General features: G+C 41.0%; 1 long non-coding RNA gene across 5 annotated transcripts in view; it reads right to left on the bottom strand.

Annotated features, from left to right (window-relative positions):
* LOC139083837 (uncharacterized) overlaps nt 1-21,382 on the bottom strand; it is a 189,447-nt gene that overhangs the window by 86,624 nt on the left and 81,441 nt on the right. Inside the window, exon 1 of one of the 5 annotated variants that reach the window (XR_011540813.1) lies at nt 13,343-13,480. The exons of the other annotated variants lie outside the window; for them this stretch is intronic. This is a non-coding gene — a long non-coding RNA (uncharacterized lncRNA). Of the gene's footprint in view, nt 1-13,342; nt 13,481-21,382 lie in introns of those variants that run through there. 5 annotated transcript variants of the gene reach the window in all.

Genomic DNA, 21,382 nt, shown 5'->3' with positions numbered 1-21,382 from the left:
GAGATGGAAAACACGGCCTGCTTTGGTTCTAGTTTTTCAGTCCAGTTAGAGAAGGAATATTGAGTCTTCCCCAGATTCTAGGCTTTCTTATTAAAGTTCAACTTCAAGATCTGGGACCAAATCCCCAACTAATGATAAAATATTACTTCACTCTCCTTTCCCCCTGCGCATATGTCTCCTTCAGGAACCCCTTGTGGAGGAGAAACAGTTAAACCATGGGAAGATTTGGCTAGTCCTCAGTCTTATTCCCAACAACCACTATTAACTACTATAAAATACCATCTTTTGATATCATTTCTACGATTTCACCTAAGATTTTATTCTTTACAGGAAATTGAAACATAAAGCAATACTGTAAGTAGAATGACATTTGCCAAATTACATTTGAATTATTTATCCATAAATTTTATCACTAAGGGGAAATAATTCTATAAAAACAGAATTACAACCTCTGGATAAAGAAGGCAGATTGAATACAGTGTCTACTTTCCCCTCTAAAGCCTCACTGAAATGACTGTAAAGGGAAAAGTGCTATCAGAGGAGAAGAAATCATAAAATATTTTTATCTTCTATAGGGAAGTTTTCCTTTTGATTTTTTATTTTAAACTAAAGGGTAAGAATTTCCAGATTGAAGTAACCCATTGCTCAATGGACGAACATAACCCATACTGAGTCATTTCATCATGAAATTCCCAAACATTAGGGACAGGAAGAAGATTCTCACTCCACCCAAGAGCAAAAAGTAGATTCCCTATAAAAGATCATGGATCAAAACTACTTCAGACTGCTCAACAGCAAAACCAGGACTAGATGGCAGTAGGAAAATACCTTATATTCTGAAGGAAAATAATTTCTGATCGAAAATTCTATAGCCAGCCAATTTTCAATCAAGTTGATGAATAGAATACCAACATTAAGCAGGGAGAGGTCTCAAAAAAAATCACCTTCCTGCATCCTTTTCCAGAAAGTTAACGGAGAATGTGCTTCATTCCCCAAAATAAAAGAGAAAAACAACAAAGAGGGAGACACATAGGGTATGGGAAATGCAACAGAGAGAGACAGAGAATCCTCTGGATTATTACACAGAAAAACTCCAGAATGGCAGCTGAACCCCAAGCCCAGAGTGAAACCAGGCTAGGCTGGAGCAAGTTGGGAGAGACTCTTCTGGGAAGGTGAATTTCATAGAAAATCTGACATCTCTGAACATCTGAGAGGAGATTTAGACACTTGGCAGAGTTGTCGTTGGATGAATAACTAGTGTATAGAAAAATAAACCAAAATGGCAAAGAAAAAGTAACTCAAGGGAAAATAAAAGGTGTTAGGGGAAATGGAGCATCAATACAAACATGTTTTTAGGAGATAATCAGTGAAAAGGGAAGGTGTTTGCCCCTGGGAGGAGGTAAAGGGGTAGGGAGAATTATACTATTTTCTCTTTAAAAACCTTGGAGAGCTGGTTGACACCTTATGTGCATGTGTAACAAATATAAAAAAAACCAAAACTTGAAATATATGCAGTATATTTTAGTTTAAATTTTATTAAGAAGCATCTTGCCAGAGTGGACAAGAAAAGCTGCAGGTGTAGCTGTGGCATCACACCCGTGGCATCCCCTCTGGTACTGTCCTTTCTGGGAACTCAAGGTTCTGCCCATTCAAGAAGAGCTGTTTATGAAGGTTAACAGGGACTTCTAATGTCGTCTGATAAAATATATCAAGCATACAAGAGTCTTTTAAATGTGTACCCCTAATATTTGTATGATAAATACCTTTGAGAGGAAAAACAATAAAATATACTTCCATATATTTATAAGTGCATAAAATGTTTATGGAAAATACAGAAAACAAGTAAGAAAGGAGTCGCTCCCAGAGAGAGGAATCGGCTGTATTGGGTACCAGGAAGGAGAGGTCTGCCTTTTCACAGTATATCATTTTTAACTGGATTTTCTTTAACCAGATTCATCAATTGCCTTTCAAAAAAATAAAAATGTAAATATAGGGAGAAATTTTTAAATGTTAACCAAAAACAAATCATAGATAAATATCAGTCCCCGTCCATTTGGTAGGTACATTGGCCCCTGTGGTGCAGAAGAAACAGTACTGGGCTTGGAATCAGGAAACACTGATTCAGTCCTGAGTTACTAGTTTTCACACTTTGGGTGAGAATATTTAATCTCTGCTCATGCTCTTCATATGTTCTTCATATGTAAAAGTAAAAAAGTCAAATCTCAGGAAGAATAGATTGACTTAAAATAATAATTATAAAAACCGTTGGTAAATTTCACAGCACTTTAGAGGCTTAAGCTGAAGTTTAAATGTATAGTCTAAAATAAAAACAGACTCTTAAACGTTCACATGGCCAAGGTGTTGTTCTAATAGCAGCAAAGTGCAGAGAAATACAGCCAAACAATTTTAAAATTGCTACAAACTCAAACTCCACAAATATTGTCAAGCCCACTGGGCCTTCTGTACCAAGGGTGCCAGATGTAACAAAGATAGTCTATGAAAAATTCATAAAACTGAGTTTCTGATTCTTTTCTAATCACTTCAGCATCTCTAAATAACAAATCTGTTAGGCAAACATTTCTAGAGTTTGAATAAAAACTGTTTGCCATTTGGCAGCCTACAGATGATTCATTTGCTCATTGGATCATTCTGGAAGATAATTTAATTTTGTCATATCAACAAAGCACTTTTATCATGAGTTGTCTTCAGAGAATGTGAATGTATTCCTTAAATAGAATCAAGAGGTTTTTAAATGAGATGATATAGATAAAAGTGTCAGCATAGTGTTTGGTGAACAGGAAGCATATCACAAATAGTAGCTGTTTAAAGACTGAAGTCTTTTGGGAAAACCGTTTTAAGGGTTCTGGATGACTGAAGAATACTATTCCAAATCTGAAATACATATACATGGCATATGAGATAGGAGCTCGTGGCAGGCAAGACTGGAGTCTTCACCACTGCCTACAAACCCCACACCATTTGGCCCTCTTCCACCTCATCTGTCGTTCCTCCCACCTCCCCACCCCACCTGCAAAAGTCATGCTTCTCTAGTCATAAGATCATGCTTTGCATTATCTTCTCCTTCTACCTGGAACACTCTTCCTGCAGACATCTCCATGACTGGATCCTTAACTTCATCCAGGTCTCTGCTCCACTGTACCCCCAGACAGATGCTGTCTGTACCCAGACAGCTGCTTGCACTCAATAGGCAAGCAGCCCATCTCTACCCTCTTACTCTACTTTTCTTTCTTTTTTTTTCAATAACACCACTAGTTGACATTATATAATTTACTTGTCTGTTTGCTTGTTTGTTTTCTTCTTCCCCATTGAAAGTTAGTTCCAGGAGGGCAGGGGCCTTTATTTTTGTTTTCTTTGCATCTGTACCTACAACAGTGCCTGGCACAGAGCAAGTGTTCAATAAACATGTATTGAATGAATGGAGGAATAAGTGAATGAATCAACCGAAGGTATACTAAATCCGTATTCAAGATACTTGGAATTTAGTAATAGTTCTATTGATAAACGCTCATTTGAATTATACCCTTAGATAAGATCATGTACTCATTCTCTAGTTATAACATCTCGGCTAAATGAAGAAAAGTAAAGCAGCTGATTTTATGGTGGCCAGAGAAAGCCTCTCTGATAAGATGACACTTGATCAAAAATATGAAAGATCAAACAGGAGAGTGCCACAGAGGAGGAAAGAGCTTTCCATGTAGGGTCTTTTCACCCCCGTGCCTCCAAGATGGGAGGGTGCTTGGTGTCTTTGAAGAAGTGAAGATGCTAATCTGCGCAACCTCAGTGGTCTTAGATCTCATGTGCCTTTCATAGTTTGAGTTTCTTGTCCAGCTAGTTATGATTCTTTCCTCCTTTAATATAAATATAGTGGAGAATTATATTCTGCATATTGACTCTTGATTATATGTTGTATAGTTTAATGTGTATTATATACTTACTTGTTACTATTGCTTATTGTTCAGGACAATATCAAGAAATGCCGAGGGTAATTTTGTTTACACATGATTTTTGTTTTACGAGCTGACTTTTGAAGCAAGCCTTCAGCTGCGATTCTCAAATAATTACCTGGTAGCTGCGAGCATAACATGTATCAGGTCAAGACATATCTTAGCAATTCTTTTTAAAAGAATGTTTTGGTTTTCTTGAACAACTTTGTTAAAAGTATACCATAATTTCTGGCCAGCCTCCCTCTTGCAGCTCAATAGTCAAGTGCATTTCTACATCCCTTTATGTGCTGGAAAGGCATCTGAAGTAAATTAGAAGTGGTGCAGAAATCCTGGGAGTATATGCGACAGTTGGAAACAGTTTGGCACTTAATTAAGAGGCAATTATGAGTCCTAAGAGCATCCAAATCCAACTAATAATGATAATCATTGCAATCTGAAATAGGTGATAAAGCCATTTCTGCTGAGATGAGTCATTGGAGTGAGATGCAGTTTTTAAGACAGGACTCTAAAATCAATAAATTTACCTAGATGTGAGGTCAGCCCCAATTCCCCTCTCACTGTCTTGGAAAAGACCTAGACCAACTTTCTAATTGACTGAGATACTTATCCTAACGTTGGACAAGTGTGGGGTCAATTCCAAGGATGGGGTCTCTGGAGCTTGGCTTAAGTGGGTGTAACAAGGTGCTCATGAAGACAGTCGTAGGCCTCCCCAGTAGCAGCTGTTGTTGGTAAAGGTTAGTACCAATGACTTATTGTCACCTTTCCTTCCTCAGTATTCGTACAGCCTCTTCACACAGAGCTGTGTCTCTACTAAGATCTTGCCTCTCCCTCATTGACACTTGTCAGCTCCCTCCCACTTAGGCCCAGCCTCTGGAACTTTCAGGGTGACTATTCAACAATTAAAAGAATCTGTGCTTGTATGGAAAACTTTCTTCCCCACTGCCTTCCCTTTTCAGACAATATGCACTTTTTTTTCTTTTGAGGAAGATTAGCCCTGAGCTAACTACTGCCAATCCTCCTCTTTTTTTGTTGAGGAAAACTGGCCCTGAGCTAACATCCATGCCCATCTTCCTCTACTTTATATGTGGGACGCCTACCACAGCATGGATTTTGCCAGCGGTGCCATGTCAGTGAACCCTGGGCCGCTGAGAAGTGGAACGTGTGAAGTTAACCACTGCGCCACCGGGGGGCCTCAATATGCACGCTTTTAAGACCTTCTAGACTTGGCACACCTACACCTTTGTCCAGGTCAAAGAGGTGACTCTCTTGAAGCCCAGCTCTTCATTTCCCTCTCTCTGACTAATTAACTTCACCATTGTCTGCAACCAAACCAAACTGTTCGGCCTATCATACAAGGCCATCCATGTTCTGCCTCCAAACTTCCTATGTAATCTTAGTCCCTAACTATCCCCTTTATCCACCTAGAGGTAATAACATTGAACCCAGCCCACAGGTATGTGTGTCTGGTTAGCATAGTACTATATTGTAGAGCTGTTGCTCGTAACTGAATTGTAACCCTTCCACGTGGGCCACATACACTTCTTTTTGATATGGCCCCACCACTCCATGTTGACGTACACTGTCCTGCTTTCTTTGCCACCCTTGTAAACTGCATCCCAGACAAATGAGAGGACTTCTTATTCCCACACACTGTTATTTTTGTCACATATCTCTGCATCCTCAATCCTTGCTCACTCTTCAAGGCCCGATTCCTTTGCCACCATCTCTCGTAAGCCTTTCTGGACACTCCAGAAGAATTAAACTCTCCATCCTCTACCTCCCGGAGAACCTTCTGTGTCTTAGGTCACATAACCCTTCTGGATTAGTTCCCTGTGGCTGCTGGAAGAAATAGCCACAAACTGGGTGGCTTAAAACAAGATTTAAGTGAGAGAAATTTACTCTTTCACAGTTCTTGAGGCCGGAGTCCAAAATCAATATCACTGGCTTGAAATCAAGGTGTCAGCAGGGTCACACTCACTATAGAAGTTCTAAGGGAGACCCCTCCTGGCCACTTTCAGCTTCTGGTGGCTGCCAGCATTCCTTGGTTTGTACATATATCACTCCGATCTCTGCCTCTGTGGCCACATGTTCTCCTCCTCTTCTCTCTATTTGTAATTTCCTTCTGCTGCTCTCTTATAAAGACATGTGGTAACATTTAGGGCCCCCCGGATGATCTTTCCATCTCAAGTTTCTTAACCTGATCACATCTCAAAGTCTTTGTCATTTAAGGTAACATTTACAGGTTCCACAGATTAGGTCATAGACATATCTTTGGGGGCCATTATTTAATCTATTTCTCTGCGTCCATCTCAGTTATTCATGCAATTGCTCAGAGACCCCACAGGGACTGGAAGCTACTTAAAGGCAAAATCATAGTCTGGTTCTTCCAAGGATTCTAGCATCTCACTTTGCCCCCAGTGTAGAGTGAAATCAGGGGTGTTATTCAAAGTATATAACAACAGGTACAGCGTGCGCACCAACCTATCAGAAGGGATGCTGGCTGCAGGGCTGTGCCAGGGGTTAAGCATTTAGTTGTGGGACCCTGGGCAAGTATGTGTGTGTATGGGGATAGAGAGTCCTCAAGGAAGAGCTGGGGCTACCGGGGCTATCTGAAGAAGGTGGGCACTCAGAGGGACTGAGGCAATGGCTACTTATAAGCAGGAAGTATTTATAGGTTCTAACAACTCGTGTGGTGGCATTGTGTGTACTGGGACAGAATTAGCCTGAGAGAAGATCCATATTTATTGAATGGATGAATGGATTAATGAATGGATATATTTTGAGATATGAAATCCTATGATTGCCCTTCAGATAGCACCACGAGAGGGCTGCCTACTTCATCTGCAAATCACCTGGTGGTGCACTCAGGGATTTTTACACTCTGTGGATTCATGGGACCACCTGGTTCTTCCTATCTGGTCAGACCTAACATGCACACTTGTGATCACAGGAAGGATGGTATGAGAAGGAGCAGAGGGACCAACACAAATTCATCCAACTATTGCTGGAGAATCACTTGACATGCATTAGCCTGATGTAGGATCCCTGAGAAGAGTGTGGAAACAAGTGATTTGCTCTCACATGCACGTTTGAGGGAAACGAAGCCACAGGTCAGTGGCAGCACCATGCAATTAGGCTACACAGCCATGGCAGACATGGACAACTGCAAATGGGCAAGGAGTAGAGCGAAACATCTAAAACCACACCCAAATCCAAAAACTCAAAGCTTTGGCAGAGTTCAAATAGTGAATAAATCCGAGCTATTTACCAATTTTTCAAGTGTTTTGATATCAGAACTGTCTAAAAAAATTGCCCAAAGTCAGAGTGCAAATTTAACCATGATTAAAGCTTCATTTTGATGAAGGGAGAACTCTTAAGAGGCAAACGTCATTCAAGGTTGGGGGGAGGGCAAGTCCTTTGGCTGTTACCGGACAGCCTTGTTGCAGCTCAGTCTTTGACTCTTCAACCCCCCCCCCCAACATTCATTGAGTTGAAAATGTTAATTCCATAAGCATAACTTGAGTATTGTCTCTTCTTACTGGTCCTATTTCTACCACCTCATTACTTCTCTCCCGCACTCCCAGAGTAATCTACCCACTGGTCCCAGACTCATCTAGTTCCAACGCATCCCACCCAAGACTGAGAACGGCTCCTCTTAAGAGCAGCTCCAAGTGAGCCATTATCAATCAGTTCAAAGGCCTCCAGGAACTCCTCTCTGAGTCAATGAAGCACTAATCTCACACTTGGGCATTTAAAGCCATCTTTGCTGAACAGACTCTATACTTTCTCTCTGTCACTTTTTTTCTAGGTCTGGAAGTCGCCTTGTCGGCCCGAAGAAATTCCAACCATCCTTCAACCTCCAGATGAATTATCCCCTCCTTCAAGAAGCATTTCCCTCTTTCTTTATTTCCAGCCCTGGATGGAAACTTTCTTTCCTCTGAATGTCTGTAGTATCCTGTTTTTACTTCAATTGCTGAGCTTAACTTTGCTCTCCTTTCCATTATACTAGGGGGTTTTTTAGTCATTTTCTTCTCTCCTAGACTGTGGCTTCTTGAGAAAGAAGACATGCTGTTGTTCTGTTCCTGCACTGCCCCCCCCCCCCCATACCACCACCAAAACTCTGCTCTCTGTTATCAAGCAAGGGCTTGCTGCCCAATGCACAGGGAAACCAGTACAATGGCACCAGCTTTTGAGAAAAGAAAAAGCTTTCTTGCTGGGTCAACTGGGAAAGAGACAGGAGGCAAGGCTTTCAAATATGTCTCCCCAGTCCAGGGTTCAGCGTGAAATTTAAGGAGTTAGAGAAATTTCAAACTTGGCAGAAGCTGATTGGCTAGTCTCAAATCAGTCCATATATGGTAATCAAGCTATTTGGGCTGCTGGAAGCCGGACTTATCGAAGGACTTATTACTTTGTAAAGGGCTCCAGTGGTATCATTTCTGAAGATTCTTGGCTCTAGGGTCATCCTGGCACTATGGGTTCCCACTTGGCGCACATGCAGTGCTATCTTTTACTGAGCAAGGTTTGATGAATCAACAACAAGCTGTTTTAAGGAAGCAAAACTAGTTTAAGCTGGTCAATGTGTTACATGCTGTTTCATCTCCACAAAGCTAGAGCTCTGATCAGACCATGTGTGTTCACATGAGGCAAACTGAAGTACTTAGTACTGGATGACGAATGCTCTTAGAACCTGGGGCACCACAGAGCTCCTTGTCTTATACCCTGAACTCCTGAGGCAGGAGCTATATCTATTTTATCCATCCTCATATCCTACCATCTATCTCAGTGCCTGGCATCCCATCAATGTGTGCTGAGTAAAGGAAAGAATGAGTGAGTAAGTGAGTGAATGAATGAATGTATGAATAAAAGGAGAATAGGTAATATGGAAAAATAGAGGTAGAGAGGTACCAGAAGAGAGCCACAGGAGAGAAAGGGGTCTTCAGGCTATAAAAAAGGGGAAGTCCTCCAAAATGTCCTCTGCCTCCCAGTTTTTCTTATGTCCCTTTCTTTGCTCACCATAAAGCTGATGGGAAAAAGTCCAACGTTCCATCTCAGAGAGTGAGCCTGCTGGTTGGAGTTTATATAAATTACCTGGAAGGAATTATTTCAATGCAGTCAGCCTGCTGTGCCTGCAGAAAGCCATGGCCTAGAGGGCTTAGAATCCCACAGATGCTGCAAATGGTGCTCTGGCCCACACTGTGGCCCCTGCTCAGTGTAACACTATTCTTGCTTTGCCTGAGATTCAGAGCTGAGGAGCCATATTGACGTCCAGCAGGGACAGAGGGATAAGGAAATCAAAATTTGTGGTCCCAGTTAAATTTGGGGCACCCCATGTTGTCTAGGGTCACAATTTTTTAGAAGAGTAGGTGGAGAAGTATATGGCAGGAAGGACTAGGATTACAGGGGCGCTGATAATAGTGAAAGTTAATTTGTTCTGTCTGTTACAGGGGATAATTAAGCTGACACGTCTCACGCTGTTACATTTGAACGTAGCTTCTGATTATACGATTTTTTTAATGCAACTAACTACAGAACAATTTACAAACTGAAACTCAGACTGCTCTCTGGGAGCACTCGAACAATTAATCAGTGAATTTGGACACTGCTCAGTTATCCTCATGGCATCTCTGCAAGATAGGAAGGAAGTGGCATACTGTCCATTTGGCACAGAGAAAAGCTGAAGCATGAGCAATGTGCCTATTTATTCACTGGCAAACTCCTGGTACAAATGCTGGGGGCACACACAGGCCAGGAAGACTGTCACCACACAGTCATTCATTCAACAAAGATTGATTATCTACTGTGTTGGACACATTTTTGGTGCTGAAGACACAGCAGTGAATAAGAGACAAAATTCCTGCCTTTGAGTTACTTATATACCATTAGGTTAAATATATAAAGCCAAAATAAGCCAATAAATAGACAATGTTAGGTAACAATAAATCCAGTAAACAAAAATAAAGCATGACAAAGAATTAAAGAGCAATGGAGGAGGTTTTAGGCAATAATAAACTTCAATACATCTGGGAAATCAAGGCATGACAGGAGGCAGCATGTAAGTGTCGGGGAGTAGAACAGATAAACGATTCTGCCGGGGTAAGGGGAGGGTGGATGACTGCAGGTGGCAATAGTCCATTAGGAAAGACTCCGTGAGAAAAGTAGACCTTGAACTCGACTTTGAAGTAAAGCAAGCACCATGACCTAGAGGCTGAAGAGCAGAAAGTATTATGTGGACAGTAAGTAGTAAAATTTGCAACATCAACATCAGGAGGTTGAAAACTTAATCATTCTAATAAGCTGGGCTTCTTTCTGGAGATCTTTCTTGAGAGATTTACTTTAACGTACACTTACATGCCCAGCCACACACAACACAGGCTAACGCTACATGATGCCAAATCAATAGCTGAGATAGGAAAGATAGTGATCTGAACAAAAGAAGGAAGGAATGAATGAATGCTGTTCATAATTGAAGTCAGTTCAGTGGCAATCACTCGAACAGTTTCTCCAGGCATAATTATGTATAACGAACTGAACACCTGCTCCATCCCAGAGCTTCAGAGTGTAGGATGCATCTGACAAAGGGCAATTCCAGGGTCTGGAGCTCTGATGGATGCTGTTGTGGGGGTACTGGAACATGGTGTCTCAAACTTATTTGAATTCATCTTCTGTGAAGAAATTGTTTAGACTATTTTTCCTGTATATTATTTTTTGCATACGGGTTGGTATTCCATATATACTTATACTGAAGCAATACAACTCTTAAAGTTAAGAGTTGATAGAAAGAACTTGAGACTTTTAACATTTTTATAATGTTTGTTTTTATTTTGAAAATTTCTAGATATGATCTGGCTCTCCAGCCTTATCAACAAATTAAAATCCAAGAAAAGATGCTTCTTGTATAGAACAAGCTCCTGAATTTGGGAATCATATGCCAAGTGACTGTTATTTGTATACCTCTAATAGCTAGTCTCCAATGATGGCTTCCCAATGACCATGCGTTCTGGTATTCATGCTCTTATGTGATCCTCTTTCTATGAAGTGGGCTGGCCCTATATAACCAATAGAATAAGAGAAAAGTGATGCTGAGTCGAGGCCAGAAGAAGCCTTGCAGTTTCTGCCTTGGTTTCTTGGAACACTCATCCTGGTGTGAGCCAGCCCCCATGTAAGAAGCTTGCCCTACTTTGAGATTGTCATGAAAGGAAGATCACACTAGCCACATGGAGAGGTGGCATAGAGAAAGAGAACTGGCCACCCTCACATACTCCAGCCATCCTAGCCCAGGTGCCATACATGTGATCAAGAAAACCATGTTGATAATCTTGCCCAGCAGAATATTCAAGCCACAGCCAAGATCTAACTGTACCCATCTGAGAGACCCAAGATGAAAACCACTCAGCTAAGCCTAGACCACCTACAGAATAATATGTTAAGGTAATTTACCACATAAAAACATATGAACAACGCTATAGTAACACATGGTATGAAAGCCGTAGGTTACTTATCAGAAACAATGTGAAAACACTTAATTTTCAACATTATACAAATGTAAAGCAAGTTTTAGAAAATCTATAATAATTGTTGGGTAGTCTTCAAGGTTTAAAAATCCCTTTCATACATATTATTTAATTTAACCCTCATAACAACCCTATGAGGTATCATTATAATTTCCCCTGTTATAGAATGAATGTTTATGTCCCCCACAAATTCGTATGTTGACACCCTAATCTCCAACGTGATGGTATTAGGATATGAGGCCTTTGGGAGTTGATCAGGTCATGAGGGTGGAGCTTTCATGAGTGGGATTAGTCTCTTATAAGAAGAGACATGAGAAGATGCTCTCTCAGTCTTGCTGAGGATACAGCAAGAAGCTGAACATCTGCAAACCAGGAGAGGGGCCCTTACCAGGAGCTGAATCAGTGAGCCTCCTGACCTTGGACTTTCCAGCCTCTGGAATTGTGAGAAGGAGATTTCTCTTGTTTAAGCCACCTGGGCTATGGTATTTTTGTTATAGCAGCCCGAACTAAGGCACTCCACATGTTAAATGTTAGAAATTGGGCCTCAAAAATGATCACTGACTTGTCCAAGTACACTCAGTCTGTAAGAGGCAAATAAGTTTTCAAGCCTTGTTTTTCTGACTTCAAATACTAAGCATTTTTATTTCTGGAGGCTTGATCTCCCACTCAAGCTTTCGGTAAACTATTCATAAATAGTATATACATAAATTTGTAAATACACTGCAAACAACTATGTCTTGCTGATCCTTCATTGTCTAAATGTAACCACTAATACTTAGAATTTAACTATGATCCTTGCACTAAGTGCTTTGCATGCACTGACTCACTTAAACCTTATAACAATGCTATAAGGTAGTTATCACCATCATCTTTATCACCATCCTCTTCCCTATATCACAGATGGAGAAACAAAGTCACAGAAATGTTTGACAAATTGGTGCACATCTCAGACAGCTCATGACAGATCTGGGGTTTGGGCCAGGTAACCTGACCTAAGAGCCCTGCTCCTAATCTCTACACTAAGCTTGCTATTACTGAGAGAGAGCATCAGTGTTTCAGCCATTGGAACCATCTCTTCTCAGACCTGGTACATGTACCATGGCTCTGGGCTAGAATAGATGTTTCAAGGCAGCCCATTATTTGAATCTCATCATCCAGAATCCTATTGTATAACACTTTTCCATCATTCCTTTATTCACTCATTCAAGCATTCACGAACTATGTATTCATTCAGCAAATACTTATGGATCTCTTACTACATGCCAAGCTCTATGCTGGGTTGTTAGCGATGGGGTTCAGGGCAGGCCTTCCCAAGAAGTGCCACTCTGGTATGCAGATTATTTCAAGCTGAAGACAATAATGGCTCAGAAGACTCAGGAAAAACATCTGACCTTCCCCCCATAACTGCCTAAAAGAAATTTAAAATATAGGCCTGTCCCCAGGACAGGCCATCACCATAGATAACTCTGGGTAGCAGTAGACTGGGAGGATCCTTGCCAAGCCCACTCATCAAAGTTCTATTTACCAAACCTTTGCTTTTCCATTTCTATGTGAGTTGCCTTCCTCCACTTTGAAGCCCTAAATCACTACCCCAACGTCTTCCTTGTCTGTAGTTAAAGATATTTAAACAGGCAGCCTCGGCCAGATGGCCGAGTTATTCAGTTTCTCTTGAGTTTCTCCCATGTATAGATGCTATTAAACTTTATTTGATTTTCTACTGCTAACCTGCCTTTTAAATTATTTGACCAGCCATAAGAACTTAAGGAAAAGGGGGAAATTATCCCGTCTCCCCAACATTAACAACCATGGGCCCAGGTCTCTGCACACGGGTCTCACCCACCCTATCCTGCTACATCATACACGTACCTTCATGCTCTCTCTGTGGAGTCTCCAATCAGCACAGACCAGTCCTGGCATCTGAATACCTCCTTGCAGTTCATACAAAGCACTTTATATTCAGTAGCATTTTATTGTTCCTTACAACAAATCCATGAGGAAGTAGTCGTTCTTATTGATTCTCCTTTACAGACGAGAGTTCAACTTTTACTTTTTCAGTCAAACTTCTCCACCTATCTCTTATAAGATCTCCCCCCTTTTGGGAGGCAGCCAGCACAAGGGAGGGGAGCCCAGCCGAAGGCAGGGGCCAGCCCACTTGCTCTCAACCATGAAGATACGGTCCGGTGGTTTATTGCCATCAGCCTCGGGAGTGTCACAAGTAATTTGACACTAATAATAAATTACTTGCAGGCTTTGGTACTTTGTCTTTAAAAAATAAACTTGCTTGGCTTGTAAGTTATCTCTGTAAGAAACCAGCTCATACCTGCATTTCTATGTTTTCTTTAGCAGAAGCGAAAGGCAGAATGAGGCAGCTCGTGGGTGCTGGGCATGGCTCCATCAGGAAACCTCTCTGTGCGCAGCCCAGGGGAAGCTGCTGTCAAGATGGTGACTTGTCCAAGGTCACACAGTGTCAGAATCAGGACCGGAACAAGGTCCTAATTCCCTCGTCTAGGGTTATTCTTTGTTTTTTAGCTCCATTTTGTTTTTAGCTACTTCAACTGCTCATTTTAGAGTCAGCCCAGAAACCTGGTTTTAGCAGAGGGACCTAGGCCAAACTAGGCCGAGATGAGTCCACTTATATTTTTTGGCCACACCTCCAGAAAGGCTTCTTGTAGCACCAACAATTACTGCTGGAGGCTGCCAATAGCTCACGAGCTCACGTGAGATAGCACACTCTTGTCTAATTATTTTTCACCATTTTAAAGCAAATGTCTCTGGAAAAAGACTGGCCTATCACTTGTCAAAATGCCTTGTGAGCATTTCTAGGCACTCTGATTTTAAAAAAAATGCTGTCATTTTCATACAAATATGCATAAGTTTAAAGTGCAATGTCGAATATCTGAGCCCTGAAAGGTTTGAGGCAGAAGTGGGAGAAGCAATCAATGAGGAGATTTTTCATGGACCTTGGCTCATTTACATTCTGCTAATTTACTGAGACAAAGTGAAGCCTGGCAGCTAACGAGGCTGCTCTTGATGCTGAAGTATTTTGTGTAAATGAAAACCTGCCAGTCTGTTTTTTTTGAGAAAAACATGCTTCTAAAGACAGAATTATTTAGTATTATAGATGTTTAAATTCCTACATTTAAAAGTGTAAAAATGGACATAAAACATCTTAATTAAGTTGGTCTCTCTGCAAAGGACTGAGCAATGGCTTTTGGCTCCTGAAGGGCTGGTATTAAATTTAGTGCCTCTTGCAGAATTGAAGTCTTTATGACACCATACTGCGGTGTCTGTGGGCTTGGTTGCAAATGTGAACTATTTGTGCAGAAGGCCTAGGGAATGCTGTTATAACTTAAAGAGTTTTAGATCTACAAAGAGCAAACGACTAGAATGGATAAGATTCCCCATTGTCAGACGCTGTGGCTTGGAACACAGGGAGACGGTTGGGGTTGGGGGGTGGGAGAGAGGAGGGCAGCTTACTTCATATCCTTTATCTTTCTGACCAAGTGAAAGGTATAAACAGAGGATTCTGAACTGATTGGCATGTTTATGCAAACACAGGAAGCCAGGGGAACAAACCGATGAAGAGATTTTACAGTTGTATTTTCCCCAAATAAATATAAAACACAGAGGAAATGCTGATAAATCAGCCTTGATAGCTTGCCTCCAAATTGAAAGCAAGACACTTTGCCTGGTACAGTGCCCTTTGGGTTTGTGAAGTACTTAATGGGACCTAATTGAATTGTGCCTTATAGTAGGCTGGACCACACATGTTAGTTTACTCTGACCCACTACACTCCAAGCTGGTCTGTGATCACTCTGCCTAATGTTGATACTTGGCTCCCAGGATCTACACCAGGAGCCTCATTCGAAGGCAGATTGCCAAAAACATAGACCCAAGAAGGTCTAACCTAGAGTATCCTGGTTCTGTAATTGTATGAAATTGAAGTAGGTAGACAGAGGACTTGCGAGTTTTATGTCTAATGTGTAACTGAATTGTGCTTCTGCTGAGCAACTGGTATGGAAGCAGTAGAAGGTTTAGCTGGGACATTGGAGTGTCTGGTCTTGGCAGCAGGCTCTGGGAGTGCCCTACTATCCTCTTCACATGTATGGGGCACAGTAGATCAGATATTTATAAGTCAGCGCTGCCTGGGTTGGGGGCATGTAAAAATATCATTTTTTGGACACTACCTGGAGTCAGCCACTATGCTAAGTGCTTTGCAGCCTTAATCTTCAGTCCTTACTTCAACCCTTTGTGATATGTATTCTTGTTAACATCTCCAAGAGAAAACAAATTTAAAAAGATTAAATAACTTCTCCAGACTGACAGAGACGATTAGTAGCAGAGACAGAATCTGACCCCGCATTGTCAGACCTCAGAATGTTCAGAGTACTGTGCACAGAATACCACTCCCAGGGGTGTGCATTCAGGTAAAGAAGAGAAACAGCCTCTAGAGATCAGGATGACTCACCCTGCAGGTCACAGAGCAAGACACAGACAAGGCTGGAATCAAGGGATGAATCCCAAAAGCCAGTGTCAAAGAAATGTAATTTAAATGCTTAATGCAATTGCATCTTGCCTTGGTCATGCTATTTTTCAGAGTTGGCTACCTTTGGGTAGTAAACCCATGACCCACACAAGGAGGACACTTATCCTCAAAGAGAGGTAGGTGTATTCTTATTTCACAGGCTTTGGGAGGAATTGGGAGGGCGATCACCATGGCCCCCCTTCTCCCTCTTCTCTACAATGCAAATGGCCCAGACTCGCAGAGACAGGAAGACATGCGCCCGGGATGTCAAGTGGGCAGTCTACATGTAAGATGCAATCAGGCCACAATCTTGGATCCCTCAGGAAGCTTAGCGACATAAGTGTCTTTCTAAGAGAGTTGAACTTTCTCCACCCTTCACAGTGTGCAGTCTTTATTCAAGTTTGCCCTAAGTAAGCATATAATGCAGTGTGATTTCTTTTTTTCTCATTAAATGAGTATTTTACTACAAAGTAGATCAATCAAACTACTTCAGTTGGTAGCCCTAAAACTAAGAATGTCCAACAACAATTTTGAAATTAAATATAGAAAAGGCAGGGTTAGTTACTGAACTCCAATTTCTTCTCACATATTGGTCTCCTTGGGGTGCCTGTAAGTCTGAATATCACAGGTCCACTCACAAAGAGTTCACTTTCACCTATTAGTATATATACCCCTCATTAAACAGTGAACACATCAAGGGCAGAAACTGTATTTTACTCATTTTTATATCTTCAGCATCTATTATAGTAATAATAAATAAATGTTAATTGGTTAAATAGACAAAGGAAAGTTTTTAAATCAACTTTTTAAACTTCTCTCTTATTCTTTGCCCTTTCCTATTAAGTCTGAAATGTATATTCTAAGTCATTTTCATGTTTATCAGCACAACAAGCATGACAACATTTCTTGTAAAGGAGGAAGCAGGATTGCAAGTCACAAAACTTGGACCCAGTCCCACCTAATTTATAAAGCTCTCTACGGTAACTGCAGCCCACACTGACCTTCTTTCTTGGAATTCCGGTTGTAGTTGGAGACAATGTCACCCAGTTTAACACAGAATTCTTCTTCAGTTATCTTATGTGCTACTTTTGTCTCTTGACCGTGACAACAAACTCAGAGGAGATACCCCATTGATACTTTGTTTATAATAAGTAGGGTGACCAATTCTTCTCACTTTTAGCATTGAAAGTCCCCTGTCCCAGAAAACCCTTCAGTTTCACACAAAACAGGACAATTGGTCATCCTGATAGTGGACGGATTGGTCAACTGACTAAATGACTAATTTTTCCAGTTCTGTTGATCATTGACTCTAAGGTGTTTAGTCTACCTTAGTCTTCCTCCTACTGCCATACATGTGAGTGTGGAAAACATTGGCAAACATGCAGCCATCATGATAACACTGATATTTGTGGACTTTTTCCTGAGTAAAAACACTCATTTTTTTCTTTTTAGTTCGAGATGATCCTGCAGATTTGGCTTGGCCCATTTCAAGGCATTCTTCGTTGTACGGAACCTAAGAAATCATCTGATCAAACTTTGCTAGAGCAAAGCCCGGCAAGATGAAGTGAATTGACCAAAGTCTCATGAAATTTAAGAGGGTTTTAAATTTCTGGGCTTATTTCTCCCAGGCCTGTACTCCACCAGCCAGCCCTGCCCCACCGCCCATAATGTGTGCTTTGGGGCTGGATCCAAATCTCACACCACAATTTATATTTTATTGGACATTCTTTCGCACTCAAAATAGCCACATTTTGAGGTGACCCAGGTAAATTGAATAACTCCCTTGAGATAAATATAAACTAATCTGTATTAGGTCAAACTTTCTCCTAAGACTGCTTACTCATAGAAGCTATATTTTCTGTTCTAAAAGTAAAGAAGTAATTCCTGGCAGCTGCCATTCACCTATAATGGACAGGCATTATCCCTTCAAGATTACATCTCTCTGCCTGAGTATGCTATTAGATAAACCCTGAATAATCCTCCTGCCGCCCATAGTGTTCCTTGTAAGTCAATGGAACCAACAAGAGTGCTGGACTAGCATTCCTCAAAGTGATAAATGGACCGCCTGTATCAGAATTACTGGGGGTAATTGTTAAACTTCCCTCCCTAGAGCTCTGATTCCGAATCTCTGGGGGTAGAGCCCAGAGAGACACATTTTAAGGAGCACTTTAAGTAACCCTTATGCACGGTGAATTTTGAGAATCATTGTGAAGAGGCTGCTTAAGATCCCAGGCAGTAGCCCGGATGCTAATGACGCCATCTGTCCCTACTTGATTCTCAGCTCCATAAGTATAGGAACTTGGCCTTGTTCACCATGGCATCTCCAGTGTCTAGGATAGGAGCTGGTACATAATAACAACTCAGTGAAATATCTGCTGAATGAGTGAACCCTATAATAGTTCCCTGAAAAATGTGCTATTTCAGAGAATTTTCAGAAATGTTAATCTAATAATTATATAGTCCATTTATTAAAATTTGATAGCAATATTCTGAAATTAAAGTTGAATTTTATTTTCATGCTTCTCTAACTTCAGGCAGACTGTTAGAAATTAAAACTCGTGCTTAAATAATAGCTCTTTTTTCTCAGTATTTGAGTAGATTTTACCTTGATTATTGCCAACACGTTTTCACCTTTGGGTCATCAGGTTAAACGTGAGAGAGAGAAACTAGCTGGAGGAATCGTTCGGTCTCAGTCCTCTGTGTATTCACCGTGGCTTATTCTTACAGAAGAGCCAACAGGATAGACCGCTGCAGAAGCAGCTTGAGGCGAGGAACTAAATTGCACAGCAGCTCTCAACTTTGCTTGTGCTTGGGAGTCAGCCCCTCAAATGCTTGGTCCCACCCCGAGAGATTCAGATTTAATTGATGGGATATGGCATGAGCATTAAGATTGTTCTCGGGTGATTCTAACATGTGTCCAGAGTAGAGAAGCCCTGATCCCGGGAGAGTTTTCATGGCCAATAATGATATTGCTTATTGAAGCTTCCCCTCTGCCTCAGTCCATTTGAGCTGCTGTAACAGAAATAACATAGACTGCGGGGCTTGTAAACAGAAGAAATTTCTTTCTCATACTTTTGGAGGCTGGGAAGTCCAAGATCAAGGCACTGGCAGATTTGGTGTCTGGTAAGAGCCTGCTTCCTGGTTCATAGACGGCTGTTTTGTCCCCGTGTCCTCACATAGCGGAAGGGGGCTGGGAGCTTCCCAGGGTCTCTTTTACAAAAGCACTAATCCCACTCATGAGGGCTCCACCCTCATGACCTAAACACCTCCCAATGGCCTAACCTCCAAAAGCCATCACTTAAAGACTAGGTTTCAACATATGAACTTTGGGGTGACGCAAACATTCGGTCCATTGTGCCTTCTCTCATAAAGCACACAGTTTGCTCTTTACCGTTTTACACTGACCTGGTTTCCAATGCTGCTAAGTGAATGTTTTCATCCTGCAAATATTCAATATCCACATAGTCTGTTAATTTGAAAAATTGTGACTTTACCTTTATCACAGGCAGAGTGTGTACTGAAGCATGCAGGGAACATGAAGACTAACACTTATTTCCCAGCCTTTCCTTCAATTAGTATGAAAATCTGAGGAGAGCAGATTTGAGTCTGCAGTTCTTTCAAAGGAAAATGGAGCAAGTCAGATTCATTTGCCAGGAGGCACCACATCCTTGAACTTAGTCTGATCAAAGCGTGAATCATCTAACTAAAGATAATACTCAATGCCTTTCTTCATAAATAAGATGTGCTAAAAAGAAAAAAATAGCTCCAAGGCTTTTGCTAGTATAAACGCTATTGCTTGCTTCTTTCATGTGGGAGAATGTGCAAACTGCTTTAACTACAATTTTATTAAGTTGCTTTCAGAAAAATAAAAAGATTAAAATTTTTAAAGAGTTAAAATGGTGAACTTCAGGGAGCTGTTCCAATTCCTGTGATCGCAGAGCTATGACTGTTGCTACACAGAATACAGATGAATATCATGTATGATTTATTCAAGGATAAAGGATATTTAGGAATTAGTTCTGGGACTGACAACAGATCTTAATTTATTCTTGACAATTCACTTTGTGGTTGTCCTTCTTCCCTTGCTTTCCTGCCCCTTTGTCAGGATCTAGGTACCATCTTTTGACAGGCGCTAAAGGCCACAGGGCTCAGCTGGCTCCAGGAAGCAAATCTCTGAGCTGGAAAGCAGAAGCATAGCAAGCATAACTCTTTCTTTGCAGAACAAGCACAATCTATTTCCTTCTAGCCAGCAGGAAAGCAGGAGCAGATGCTGCCCTCATCTCCATTCATGTGAAAGAAATATTCTTCTTTCTTTCTTTTGATATTTCCAAGGATTTACCAGCTCTTGGAAATCTGATTAGCTCTTGATAATCCCTACAACTTGTTATGGACTGAACGTTTGTGTCCCCTCCCCGAGTTCTTATGTTCAAGCCCTAACACTTAATGTGATGGTATTTGGAAATGGGGCTTTTAGGAGGTAATTAGAGTTAGATTAGGTCGTGAAGATGGGGCCCTCATGATGGGATTCTTTCTTAAAGGAAGAAATCTCTCTCTCATATTCTCTCTCTCCCCCTGTGCATGCGCTGAGAAAAGATCAGGTGAAGATGAAGTGAGAAGACAGCCATCTGTAGGCCAGGAAGCAAGCTCTCCCCAGGAACCAAACCCTGCCAGAACCTTGATCTTGGACTTCCCAGGCTCTAGAATTGTGAGAAATGAATTTGTTGTTTAAGACACCCAGTCTATGGTATTTTATTATGTTATCTTCAGCTGACTAAGACACAAGTCCTTTCCAAAATTCAGATCCTTTTGCCTGAAGGCCCATGTTATCAGGAACACAATGGCTAGTTCATATTTCACATTTTTACCGTGCTTTTCACAAAAGCAACATGGCTGAGCACACTGATTTCATGTGCAATAATGCATTTCATCACAAATTTTGATCTCCAGAAGAAATTAGGAGGAAAAAAATGAGAGGCAATGCTATGCATTTTCCCCAAAACTCATCTCTTTATTTGCTTTCTACTTTGGCGCAGAGTTTGAAACCAGAAGAATATAATTGCTTAATTAATCCTTCACGAGGCAAACTTAAATACTATGCTATGAGAAAAATTCAAATTTTGACCTGGTATTGACATTAATCAGGTAGGTTAGCTTAATTTTCTATCATTGGGATGAAGTCTTAGGCCATGTTTCCTTATCTCCTGGTTGGAAAAAGAAGCTATAAATCCTAGTAATTACTGGCTTTCTTGCAGACCGCTAATTGCTTATAACTTTTGAACAGTTGAATAGTGACTAGATATCATTCAACTAATTTGTTGAAAGATATCCAGTAATATTAAGCCTTGGCTCTTAGATCATATTAAATATTTCTTTTAAAAAT

Source organism: Equus przewalskii, chromosome 6 (genome assembly GCF_037783145.1).
Source record: "Equus przewalskii isolate Varuska chromosome 6, EquPr2, whole genome shotgun sequence".
NCBI lineage: Eukaryota > Metazoa > Chordata > Mammalia > Perissodactyla > Equidae > Equus > Equus przewalskii.
The sequence above is the reverse complement of the archived record's forward strand: the minus strand, read 5'-3'. Positions and strand labels throughout refer to the sequence as shown.